Raw genomic sequence first — 12,300 nt, forward strand, 5'->3', positions numbered from 1 at the left:
AAAAAAAAACTTAAAATTCAATAATAAACAATTAAGGAAAAAAATTTTTTTAAAGGTTTTCCAATAAAGTATAGTCAAAATGAAGCTGGCACAACTATAGTACTTTTAGTCAAATTTAAGTTTAATGTTAAAAGGATTCTTTTAGAACTAAAGATTTTTATTTCATACTGATGCAAATACAAATTATTAATAAGATATTTGAATTTTAAACGTGTGTGTTTCTGACAAAAAAATCTTTATGTTAATAAATTAGAAACATACAAATTTATGGAAGACATGATGAGTGAATTTTTTTTTTCAGTGATTTTTATACAGACATTTGTCAAGAGAGAATTAACATAGGTGTATATTACTTATAAATCAAAACATAAAATATATGCAAACATAAAATATATGTATATACATATATATGAGATATTCAATATATATGCAAAATTATAAGCTTGGTATAATGCACATAGAGAAAATCCTGAATACAGTCTTCTAGTCTTCTTGGGCTTATAGAGTAACATTTAATTTAAAATATTTGTATCTTCCTGGGCACAGTGGCTCACACCTATAATCCAACCACTCTGGGAGATAGAGATGGGTGGATTTCTTGAGTTCAGGTGTTCAAGACCAGTTTGAACCACAGTGAGACTCCATCTCTAAAAATATCCAGGCATTGTGGCAGGCACCTGTGGTACCCAGCTACTTGGGAGGCTGAGGCAAGAAAATCACGTGAGCCCAAGAGTTTGAGATTGCTGTGAGCTTTGATGCCACAGCACTCTATGAAGGGTGACAAAGTGAGACTCTATCTCAGAAAAAAAAAATGTGTGTATGTGTGTGTGTGTATATATATATTTGTATCTTCTAAACCTCTGAAGACAAGGCACATTGTCATGTTATATAGAAATAATATAATGATAGCTGGAAGTCCACCACCTGGCAAAAATTGATAATTTTCCAATGGTATCTATTTTCTTTCTTTCTTTAAAAAAGTCTTATGATAGGGCAGCACCTGTGGCTCAAAATAGTAGAAAGCTGGCCCCATATGCCGGAGGTGGTGGGTTCAAACCCAGCCCTGGCCAAAAACTGGAAAAAAAAAAAGTCTTACTATATAAATGTAGAAAAGGAGATGGATGTACTGTCAAGGAGCAGAGTGTGGCAGGCAGTGTGGTTACGTTCTTGTCAGTGAATATTAAATGGAAATAATGGGTGCAACTTTCACATTATCTCCTTAGGAGAGATTGCTTACTTGTCCTTTGTACTCTTTCCTACTTCCCAAGTGTGCTGGTCAACTAGTCTAATCATTCAATCCAGGAAGACATGGAAAGCAATGAGAGTGCAACAACAAAACACACAAAAGGAACCTAGAGAGCGTCATGCCAGGTGAAATGAGCCAGACACAGAGTAACAAACATCACGTACTCTCATTTAACTGTGGGATCTAAGCAAGGGAAACTCATGGAAGTAGAGAGTAGAATAATAGTTACCAAAGGCAGGGGGTGAAGTAGGGGAGGGAGATAGTGGGGGTTGGTCAAGAACACAAAGTTTCAGATCGATTTGAGAAATAAGTTTTGAGGGCTATTGTATACCAGGTTGCCTTAAATGTCAGGTTGGCTTTTTCAGTATTATATATTTTCAATTTATTCTTGAACATATTTATGAGAATAACTTTGAAGTCTTTATCCACCAGTCCATATCTTGGTCACTTCGAGGTCAGTTTCAATACATTGCCTTATTTATTCAATATATATGATATTTTTTTGTTTCTATAAACATCTATTTTTTGTTATGTATTTGACATTGCAAATGATAAGTTGTAGACGATTCTGCTACCTTTCTAGAAAGAGTGACTTTGTTCTATCAGCCAGTGAATTTGGGTGGAATTAACATGGAAATATTTCTCCTCTCCACTTTGTGCTGGTTGTTTAATCTCTTCACTCTTGGGTTTTGCGTACTTCAGGGAATTCTTCTCCATGGAAGTATATATATATATATATATATATATATTAGTGAAGTTAATACAGATATTTGGGGCTGTCTATTCTGTATCTTTCTCTCATCTAAGATGTCATTCTTTACTTTCCAGATCTTCTGGAAGCTCCAACACTGTCCATGATTTTATAGAGCAGGTAGGGCAGCAAATATCTATGTGATTTCCTTCTACCTCAAATTGCATGGCCTGGAGAGTACCTACTGGAGAAAAACCAAAAACACAATAGCCAGTCATTACACTGCTTCTCACCCGGACATCCATTTCCTTCCAGATTCTGCCTGCTGTTGGCAACTTTCCAGTACCTTTAGACTTATATTTGTAGGAGGTTTAATCTGCTATGAATTTGCCTATCATTCCATGAAGCAGAACTCTGCTACTGGTAATTTTTTGTTTACACATAGCTCTTGGCTTCAGAAGTTTTCCTTTTAATATTATAATTTCTTATATATATTCTATACTTTATAATAAAACATATTTAGGTTTCTTAACTATAAGGAAGTCTCTTGGAAAGACTTTTGGAGTGCCATTGACTTTACTGTATTTATTTATTCACTAATTTATACCTATATTATTTTTTTCCATGCAATTTTTATTTTTCTCTCAAGACACTCCCATTAGTAAGACATTTTAGTACATGTCTTTGGACTTTGTGTCATGTTTGAAACTAGCTACAAATATTCACTTCAAAGCCAAAAGCAAAGATTTCATTTTTAGACTGGGGAAAATTCTGGCATGAGAGTGTCTTTCCCTAGGAGTCCAAAGCCCCCTAGAGCAGTTCTAATCCTTCCTAGGGTATGTTATTAGCCTTGAAGCCTGGCCCTTATGTGTCAATGTGGGGTGTTAAAATGTTGTAGTTCTCTTGTATTTCACTTGGAGGGTGGGTGAGGAAATAATAGCAGTAAGATAAAATTGTCGGAGTGGGATTGACAGACTAATTCAGTATTCAGCCTTATAAACAAGTCGTTATTAGAACTACCATTCTCCTTCCACTCTACCAGCTACCATTTTTATGATTCTGATAAGCAGATCCTGAGATGCTCGTCCCTCTACTGCAACTGTCATTTGTGGGTACTGAACTCTGGCTTCCTGAACCTGCCTCTATCTATTTATCCATCAATAGGCAGAAATTTCTCAACCACATAGAGCTATATCCTGTCTCATTTGTTTTTATGTGTTTGTTTTATTATCATCTTATACATTCTTCAGAGCAAAAAGAAATAGCCATGTGGGTTTGGTTAGCCACCTTGAACTCACTACCTCTTGCACATCACTTTATTGTTTTAAGTTGATATCATGGTCAATAAAAATGTTGACCTTTTGTATTAAAAGTTTTTCAAATAAATCCGTCTTATTCAATCCTCTATAGGATTTAGTTGATGTTTTAAATCCAAATAAAAATATTTTATATATAATCCAGTTAGATTACATTTCATGACCCTCTTGTTAACCTTTTAAAGTGTTCTTGACTCTATTTTGTCATTTGAAATATCACAGCTCCCTCCTGCCAGCATGCCATCTGGGATGGCATATGGTGGTTTAACTTCTACAGCGTGATTTGAAAAGGATCATTGCATCACTGTCAGCCTGAATCCTAACTTAAATAACTAACCTGAGGCCCCTTTCCAGGTGCAGAGGCAAATTGTTTTTTGGTTTTTGTGAATTTGTTCCTTAATTCAACTTGAGTTATTTGCTCAAAAGAAAAGAAAGTCATATTTAAGAAAAAATGCCTGATATTTCTAACTATGTTATCTCTTTAAAACTTCAAAAGTGTAAGGCTATGATTTTTTTTTAATATCATGAATGGTAAAAGGGACCTGAAAGTGGTTTATATTGCTGGATTACATAGCCTGAGATTAGGAAGAGAGAGACTTGAACTCATCTCTCTTTGTACTACTGTACATTTTTATTTTGGTGTAACAAATCAGTAGAGCTTATCAATCCCAATCTTCTTCTGTCCTGATCCTAAACTTAAGATTGCAAGAAGTATCTCAATCTGCCTTCTATTATTTTTTTCAGAAAGAATTGTATTTGCCACAATTATCAACCCACAAGATTTCTGGAGTTTAGGAGTTGTTTTATTTTACTTTATTTTATTTCATTTCATTTTACTTATTTTGTTTTTTTAGATACAAGTTCTTGCTCTGTCACTCAGGTTGGAGTGTAGTGGTACAATCAGCCTTGAACTCCTATTTTGAAATGATCTTCCTGCCTCAGCTTCCTGAATAGGTGGGCATACAGGCACAAATCACCATGGCTATCTACCTTTTTTTTTAATTTATTTTTTGTAGAAGCAGAGACTTATCATGTTGCTCAGGCTGGTCTCAAACTCCTGGCCTCAAGTGATCCTCCTGCCTCAGCCTAGCAAAGTGCTAGTGTTACAGGCGTGAGCCATCACACCCACCTGGAGTTGTTTATTTTAGTTCGGTTGTATAATTTTCTCTGACATTCTTTTATTGGGAGGAAAAAAAGTCACTGTTAAAGCCTCCAGCATTTAATCTGTATTCCAGCCAGTAAAAAGGAAAGTGCCAAAACTGAACAAAGTATTTAATAGTTTACTACTATTTCTTTGTAGACTCTCTCACAGTGATGGTTCATTGCTGATTAGAACTATGTCAAGTGCTCATCCATGAACACAAGGAAGATGAGGAACCATTGCTTTTAATACCATTTGATTCATATTCCCATCTTCTTTCTCATCTTAAAGACGATTATTCTGATTGTCAAAGGAAAAACTAAACTCTAAAATTTTTTAAAAAATTTATTCTGAGCCAATATGAGTGATCATGGCTGAGAGGAAACACAAGCAGTCTTGTGAAAGTGGTCCCACCGAGGTCACACTGTAATTTTGTCCAATACTTTTGAGGGAGGCAGAAGTTATAGACAAAGTCATAAATCAATACATGGAGGTTATACATTGGTTTGGCCTCAGCCGGTGGGATATCTTGAAGCAGAGACTTACATGTCATTGGTGAATTTAGAGATTCTTTCTAAAGCAGTTACTAAAAGAAGCAAGATTTTGTCTAAAACACAAAATCAGCAAAAAGGTTGTATAAGTTTTAACTTTAACACATATTAGTCAAGATAAAGAGTCTGCTAATCATTATGTGATGCTATCCCAGAGTCAGGTTGCAAAACAAAACACAATATGCTTGGTCAGAGTCCCTTGTTCACCAAAACTGATGGTCTTGACTCTAGCCCTTGACTAGTCTTGGCTCTAGGCCCCCTAGCAGGGAATATGGAGCAAAGAACAGTGGTCAGAATTTATTCTTCGTATTATTTAGTATGTATTTATTTTTGTGTAGGTCACTTGAAACTTTGTAGTATTATTAGTGATACACATACATGGGTCATTACAAGAGTTTTGAAATACACAAAAATCAAGAAATGCAAAATCCAAACAGATGGAAACACATGAAACCCTCTCAGCAACACCAAGAAGCCAAGCGAGTTGAAACTTGCACAAGTGAATGAAAAAGGACGCTGTCAACTTTGTTTCTTGCAAGTGAAATAATGCAACGTAACATAGTCTGTCTCCAAACATTCCTCGTGACCTATGTATTTTAATTGAAATAAGTTGTGTGCCTTTATTCTTTCTTTTTACTTTGACATCATATTTTATGTTTCAGAAATCTATTTTCCAATGTATACATTTAGTCCAGTACTATAATCATTGCCTGTGACTCCATGATGTTCATCCAGCATACGTTGTGTTCAAAACCTCCCATCCTCTTAGTAGAATTGAACTTGGAGACAACCTTGTACATGTACAAGTATGTGTACATGTACACCTATGGACCCTTGTAGAAAATTCTTTGAGATACATACATATGAGACACAGAATACTTAGTTGACCAACTAGTACCAGAGTTCTCTTCAGAAGAGTGACAGCAATATGCATTTCTAAACTGCATAAATTTCCCTATAATTCATATCACTGCCACCAGTTCACTTTATAAAAGTTTCTAACTTATACATGTTTAATAAGCATATGAGCTTTTTTGTTATTTCAAGTGTATTATCAAGAGCACTATGTCCTCTTCTTCATATGCTATTCTGTCTTTTTATTATTTTTTTTCTATATTTGAATCCTTCAACTTCTGATCACCTTTGTTTTTCACTAATATTCTTTCTCTTGATTTATAGAAGATTTTTATATTTTTCTACATGATTTCTATGTCAAATTTAGAAACATAAATTTATACTCTGGCATTATTTTTAATATCCTACCTTCATTGAATGAATGTACTTAAATTTAACTACAACGACCAAACCATTGAATGAGAGTACTTAATGGTAATGATACTGACACAGACTACCTCCTGTACTAGCAGAGAAGGTTCTTGATCTCTGGTCAGAAAGGAATGGAAGAAGGTTCACAAAATATAGAGAAAAATTCAGACAAGAAATCTAGGCAGAAGCAGACAGATTGTTTGAAAGCAGAGTACACCATCAAGGAAAGACAAGAGAGTGGACTGATCCAAGAAGGAGCAGGGCCACCCCAGGGTTAGGGTGTGTGCTTTTATGTCAAGTTTTAATGCTATGCCAAACTGGGGGCAAAATATTCATGACCTTTCAAGAAAAGGGTAGAGAGTTCTTGGAACTGAGCATCCTTCCCCTGTTCAGTCTTTATTGAATAATTTCCAGGAGTTGCCTGGCATTTATAAATCATCATGGCACTGGAGGGCATGTTTTTTACCATGTTAATGAGGGTGGTTCACTTATAGACACTGTGATCTCAACTGTGTGCATGCCCCAATTAAAGGAATTCCCCTTTTTACCTTAGATAAAGATACTATGGCTAAAGTAAAATAACTAAAGAGTTCCTGTTGGTTACATCTACCTTAGCTAAGCATATTCACATGCTTGTTACTTTCCTATCCTGTTGAGCTTCTCTTTCTGACCCCTGCTCTAACTGTCTGCATGGTATCTGACTCCTGTCTCAGCAATGCTATCAAACATTTCCTTTTCTTTTGCTTTCAATTTTATTTTGAGTTTTTATTTCAGACGTCTTTCTCTACCTTTGCTATATCCAGTGACTAGAGTCCCTTGCACTCATTGTTCTTGTCCCATTATCTGCCTACCAAGCACAACACTGCAATATCTAACAGCGACATCAAGTCTTATTCTGAATTTGATTCTGTGTTCCTCTCATTAGAAATCTTGTGATTATATTAGATTGACCTGGATAACCCAGAATAATCTCCTTTTTTTTTTTTTTTAACGGAGTGTCACTTTGCTGCCCTTGGTAGACTGCCGTGGCATCATAGCTCACAGCAACCTCAAACTCTTGGGCTCAAGTGATCCTCCTGCCTCAGCCTCCCCAGTAGCTGGGATTACAGGAGCCTACAATGCCCAGCTATTTTGAGAGACGGGGTCTCATTCTTACTCAGGCTGGTCCTAAACTCATGAGCTTAGGCAAGCCACCTACCTCAGCCTCCCAGACTGCTAAGATTATAGTCATGAGCCACGATACCTGGCCCAATCTCCCAAATTTTAAATTTTCAATTAATCACATCTTCAAAGTTTCTTTCACAATGTAAATCATCATATTCATAAGTTCCACATATTAGAACATGGATATCTTCTGGGGGTCATTGTTCAGCCTAATACACATTCAAAACAAAAGAATATAGGAAGATATACAATTCAATACCTCATCATAAAAAAGCTAAATTTCATATTTTAATTTCACAGAGTGGATTTCCAGAGAAGAAATAGAATTAGAAAAGAGAAAGATATTTCTAAGAATTATATAATAACTTATAAAATTACCTTATTTAAATGTATACACACATAGACTAATTCCAAACACAAGAAACATGTACTAACCAGACAGAAATGGGAAAGGCAAATTAGCAATTATGATGGAGATTTAAATGTTTATTTCCCAGTAATTGACATTATAATTAAGCAAATTAAAATTAATAAGGTAATTTAAGTATACAATTAATTTACATTTATAATTATTTTAAATTATTACTTTTAATTACAATTAAATTTAATTACAATTAAAATTAATAGGAAAAAGTAAATTTGAATAATAATATCCACCAACTCAATGTAGTCAATATTTATAGAACACTACACCCAAAATACATACATATAAAAGATCAACACCATGAGAGAAATTCGTTAAGGAATTTTATATTTGGCAATGTAAATTTAAATATGTACTTCTGATACAAAATTTGAAACAAAGTACAATTCATAATTGCAAGGATGTGGGAATAACCCAAGTTCCCGTCAACACATAAATGGATTAATAAAATATGGTATATTTGTAACATATACTCAGAATACTATTCAGCCATAAAAAAGATGGTGACCTAGTATCTTTCATAACAACTTGAATGGAATTGAAGACCATTCTAAGTGAGGTCTTGTATGAATGGACAAACAAATATCACATGTACTCAATACTAAAGTGGATCTAGTTGATCACCATTTATTTGCTCATAGGGAAGCAAAACTCAAGGAAATAAGGTGTAGGGGAGGGGAAGAAAGGGAAGGGTAAATTCCCACCTAAAAGGTATTTGACCAGGTTCCTCACACACTTTCTGGTTGAGGGGCACACCTATAACTTTGACTTAAAATTTACAAAAGCAAACCATTGCAACAAAAACATATGTACCCAATAATATACTGAAACAAACAAACAAACAAAAAAAGAACGAGGAAAAACATATTTTTCTGCCATGATGCTAACACAATGATTAGAAAGAAATTTATAGCTTTAAGTACTTTTATTAGGAGAAAAGGCAAGGAATATAAGCAATGATCTAAAGTAGAAAAAGAAAGTAAAATTATAACCAAAGTAAAAGAACTAAGAGAATTATAAAGAGAAAAGTAGAAATCTTTAAAAATAGAAAACAAACAGTAGAGGGAACCAATGGTTCAGAAGCCAAACTCTAAAAATACCAATAAAATTGATGGATCTTTAACCAGGCTTACCAAAGGAAAAGAGAGAACATATATAAATAATAAATATTAAGAATAAAGAAGAGACATCACTACTAGCCTTACAAATACTGCACTGATCAGAAATGAATATAATTCAAAACAATATGTTCATAAGTTTGATAAAATTATATCAAATGAACAGCTTTCTTAAAAAATCACCACTTCAATTCTCTCTCAGGAAGAAACTGATAAGCTGGATAGTCTCTCTCATACATTTAAAAAATCACATTTGAAGTTAAAAAATAAAAAAAATTTCAAAATCAGACAATTTCACTTGTGAGTTCTAATTTTTTAAAATTTCAAAATAATTATGCTAAATTTTTCAGAAAATAGAGGAGCAAGGAAAATGATTAATTCATTTTATGAGAGATTTCCCTGAATCTAAAACCAAAAAAAGTACAAGGAAAAAGTTTCTCTTTGTTCTTCCTAAATAAAATCTCTCTTTGTTACCCTGAAAAAAAAATATTGATAATCCAACATAAGCATGCGTAGTTAATTTCAGGAGTAGAAATTAATCCACATGACTTACTACCACATTCTCATTAGGATGGCTAAAATGAAAGGTTGACAATTCCAAATGCTATTAACAAGGTAAAATCACTTTTTAAAAATGTTTTCACAATGTGTCATTAAATTAAATATCACTATATGATTAGGTAATTCCATTGTTATATATTTAAACAAGATAAAAGTTTAAGTATCCACACAAAAGTTTAGGATAATTTATTTAAAAAAAAAAAAGTGAATGTCTATTAGCCCTTTCAGTTTCCAGTTTTCCATGTAAGAAGCATAGACGTCACCACTCCATCCTAGCAACAAGTAAAAATCTGAAAAACCAAAAATTCAACATGTCTTAGATCCCTAAGCCATAGGAAAGCTGGGCACAGTGGCTCATGCCTATAATCCCAACATTTTGGGAGGCCAAGACAGAAGGATTGCTTGAGGCCAGGAGTCTGTCTGAACAAGACGATTAAACCCCATCTTTACAAATAATAATAGAGCTTATCAACCTAATGCTGGAGTAAAGCTATCTAGACTCAAATCCCAGCTTTGCTCTTGACTATTCATTCAACACTGGGGATCTTGAGTATCTTATGTTCTCTGGGCCTTAGTTTTTTCATCTGTCGAACATCACTAGGATATGAAATAAAGTAGTGTAGGCAAAGCATTGGGTCCAGCACCTGGTGTAGAGTAACACAATAAGGCTGTTATTATTCTTGTCTTTGAAGGCCAAAAGGATGTCATTATACAAATTTCTTTGAAATTGGCATTCTGTATTTTTTCATTACTCTTTGATCATACTTGTGGCAACAAAAATGAAAGGTATATGTCTCCATATATTTTCAAATTACCCTGATAACTCCAAAAGCGAGTAAATAATATCATAGTCTATTAGTATAGCATAGTTTTAAATATTTTTACCAATTAGTGATAAAACAACTCTGAATCTGGTAACTCAATGTAGTTGTTTAACTTAAAAGTATGTTCACATCAATCAAGATACCATGTGCTTTAGTTTTAAAATATTGCAATATCCAAGCCAAATATGTAACTGTTAGATCCTTGTTCTCACTTTACCAATGCTTATCTCCTAATGTGATCAGACATAGATTTGTCATTAAAACTAACCAATGCTGAGTAGTCTGAAAGCAAAATAAATGACTCTACTCACATTCTTCTTAGTAAAGGGTCACAGAATAGAAAAGCAAGACTCCAGTGTACTTCATTCTAATATAAAGCCAGTAGATGATCTAAAACATGCCCATATAAGAGAAAAACTCAATTCAAGGTGGGGGACAGGGGAATTAAGGAGCAGGGAGAGGGGAGGAGGGAGGATGATAGGGGGTCACAGTGAATGGCAACCCTCTTGGAGGATGGGACACAATTATAAGAGGGATTTTACATAACAAATGCAAACAGTGTGTCCTAATTCTTTGTACCCTCAATGCATCTGAAACAATGAAAAAAAAAGTTCATTACCTTTAGCAGAAGAAAATCAAAAGGTTTTAGTATGGGAAATACCAAAACTTAATACTTAAAATAAATTCATTTATAAATCATACAAATGAAAACTCCCAGGCATGGTGGCATGCACCTGTAGTCCTCACAGCATGAGGGGCTGAGTCAACAAGATCCCTTGAGTCCAGGAGTTCAAGGTTATGGGAAGCTGTGGTTGTACCATTGCACTCCACCCTGAGTAGCAGAATAAAACCCTGTCTCTTAAAAAAACAAACCAAACCAAAAAAACACACGAAGTCAAGTCAAATCATTATTTCCCCCAAAATGAAATGTTGCAGTGTGTAGGAGGATACAGAGAATCTCAACAAGCCAGAACAGCAGAGCAGAAACCTCCATAAGAACCAGGGTCTTGGGTAGGAAAACCTGCTCTGTAATTAATGACAGACTAGTGGCTAGGGGTGAAGGAGTCTGATAGCTGAAAACTCAGGGCAGGGAGAGATATAATTTTCTGAGTTTTACCTTCAGCAGCTTGTCCGGGTTCTCTTAGTAAACACCAAAGAAACAGTCCCTCATACTTCTGGCAGGGGGAAAGAAAATAACCATTTAGTAATCATGCCTGAATAGTCTGTTCTTAATAAGACCTGCTCTCCAGAGAAACTAGTTAACCAGTGAGTAAACTTGTTGGTTTATCAGAGACTAAATTATCTGGAGAAAGAGAAATACTGAACTTTAGTGAGCTGGAGTCTTCCATGTGGGAGAAGAAAAATATCTAACTCATCCTACTTTAGCTATCCTTTTTAACCAAAAAGGGGAGAAAAAGACTTAGGAACATTTGTGAAGTTCATAGTCTAGAGACCTAAATTCACTAAGGGAATAATAAATAATCTAGGACTGCAGGATACTTCCATTCCCCCCACACCTAACCAACATATTATATTATGTAAAAGTCCCATTGCAGAAATTCTTTTTTACCCAAAACATGATATCCAGCTATGAAGAAATAAATTGCAAAGCATACTGAAAGGCAAACACACACCTACACAGTTTGCAGATACAGCAGGAACATCATAGTCAGTCATGGGTAGAATGTAAGAGTTATTAGATAGAAACTTTCAAACAACTGTGATTAATAAGTAAGGGTTCCAATGAATAAAGTAGTAATCAGGCAAAACCTCATGAACAGAGAGATGGGAAGGTTGAAAAAGAAACACAAATGCTAGACACCAAAAACACAACAATGGAAATGAAAGCTGCCTTTCATAGACTTATTAGCAGGCTAGACATAGCTAGGGGAAGGCTCTCTCTGAGCTTGAGAAGTTTCTAAAACTGAGAAGCATCAGGAGCAAGGACAGAAACAAACAAAATATCCAAAAAACCCCCAGAATATTTAAACACTGTGT

The sequence above is a fragment of the Otolemur garnettii genome, unplaced genomic scaffold (assembly GCF_000181295.1).
Source record: "Otolemur garnettii isolate 467f Iridium unplaced genomic scaffold, OtoGar3 scaffold00258, whole genome shotgun sequence".
Taxonomy (NCBI): domain Eukaryota; kingdom Metazoa; phylum Chordata; class Mammalia; order Primates; family Galagidae; genus Otolemur; species Otolemur garnettii.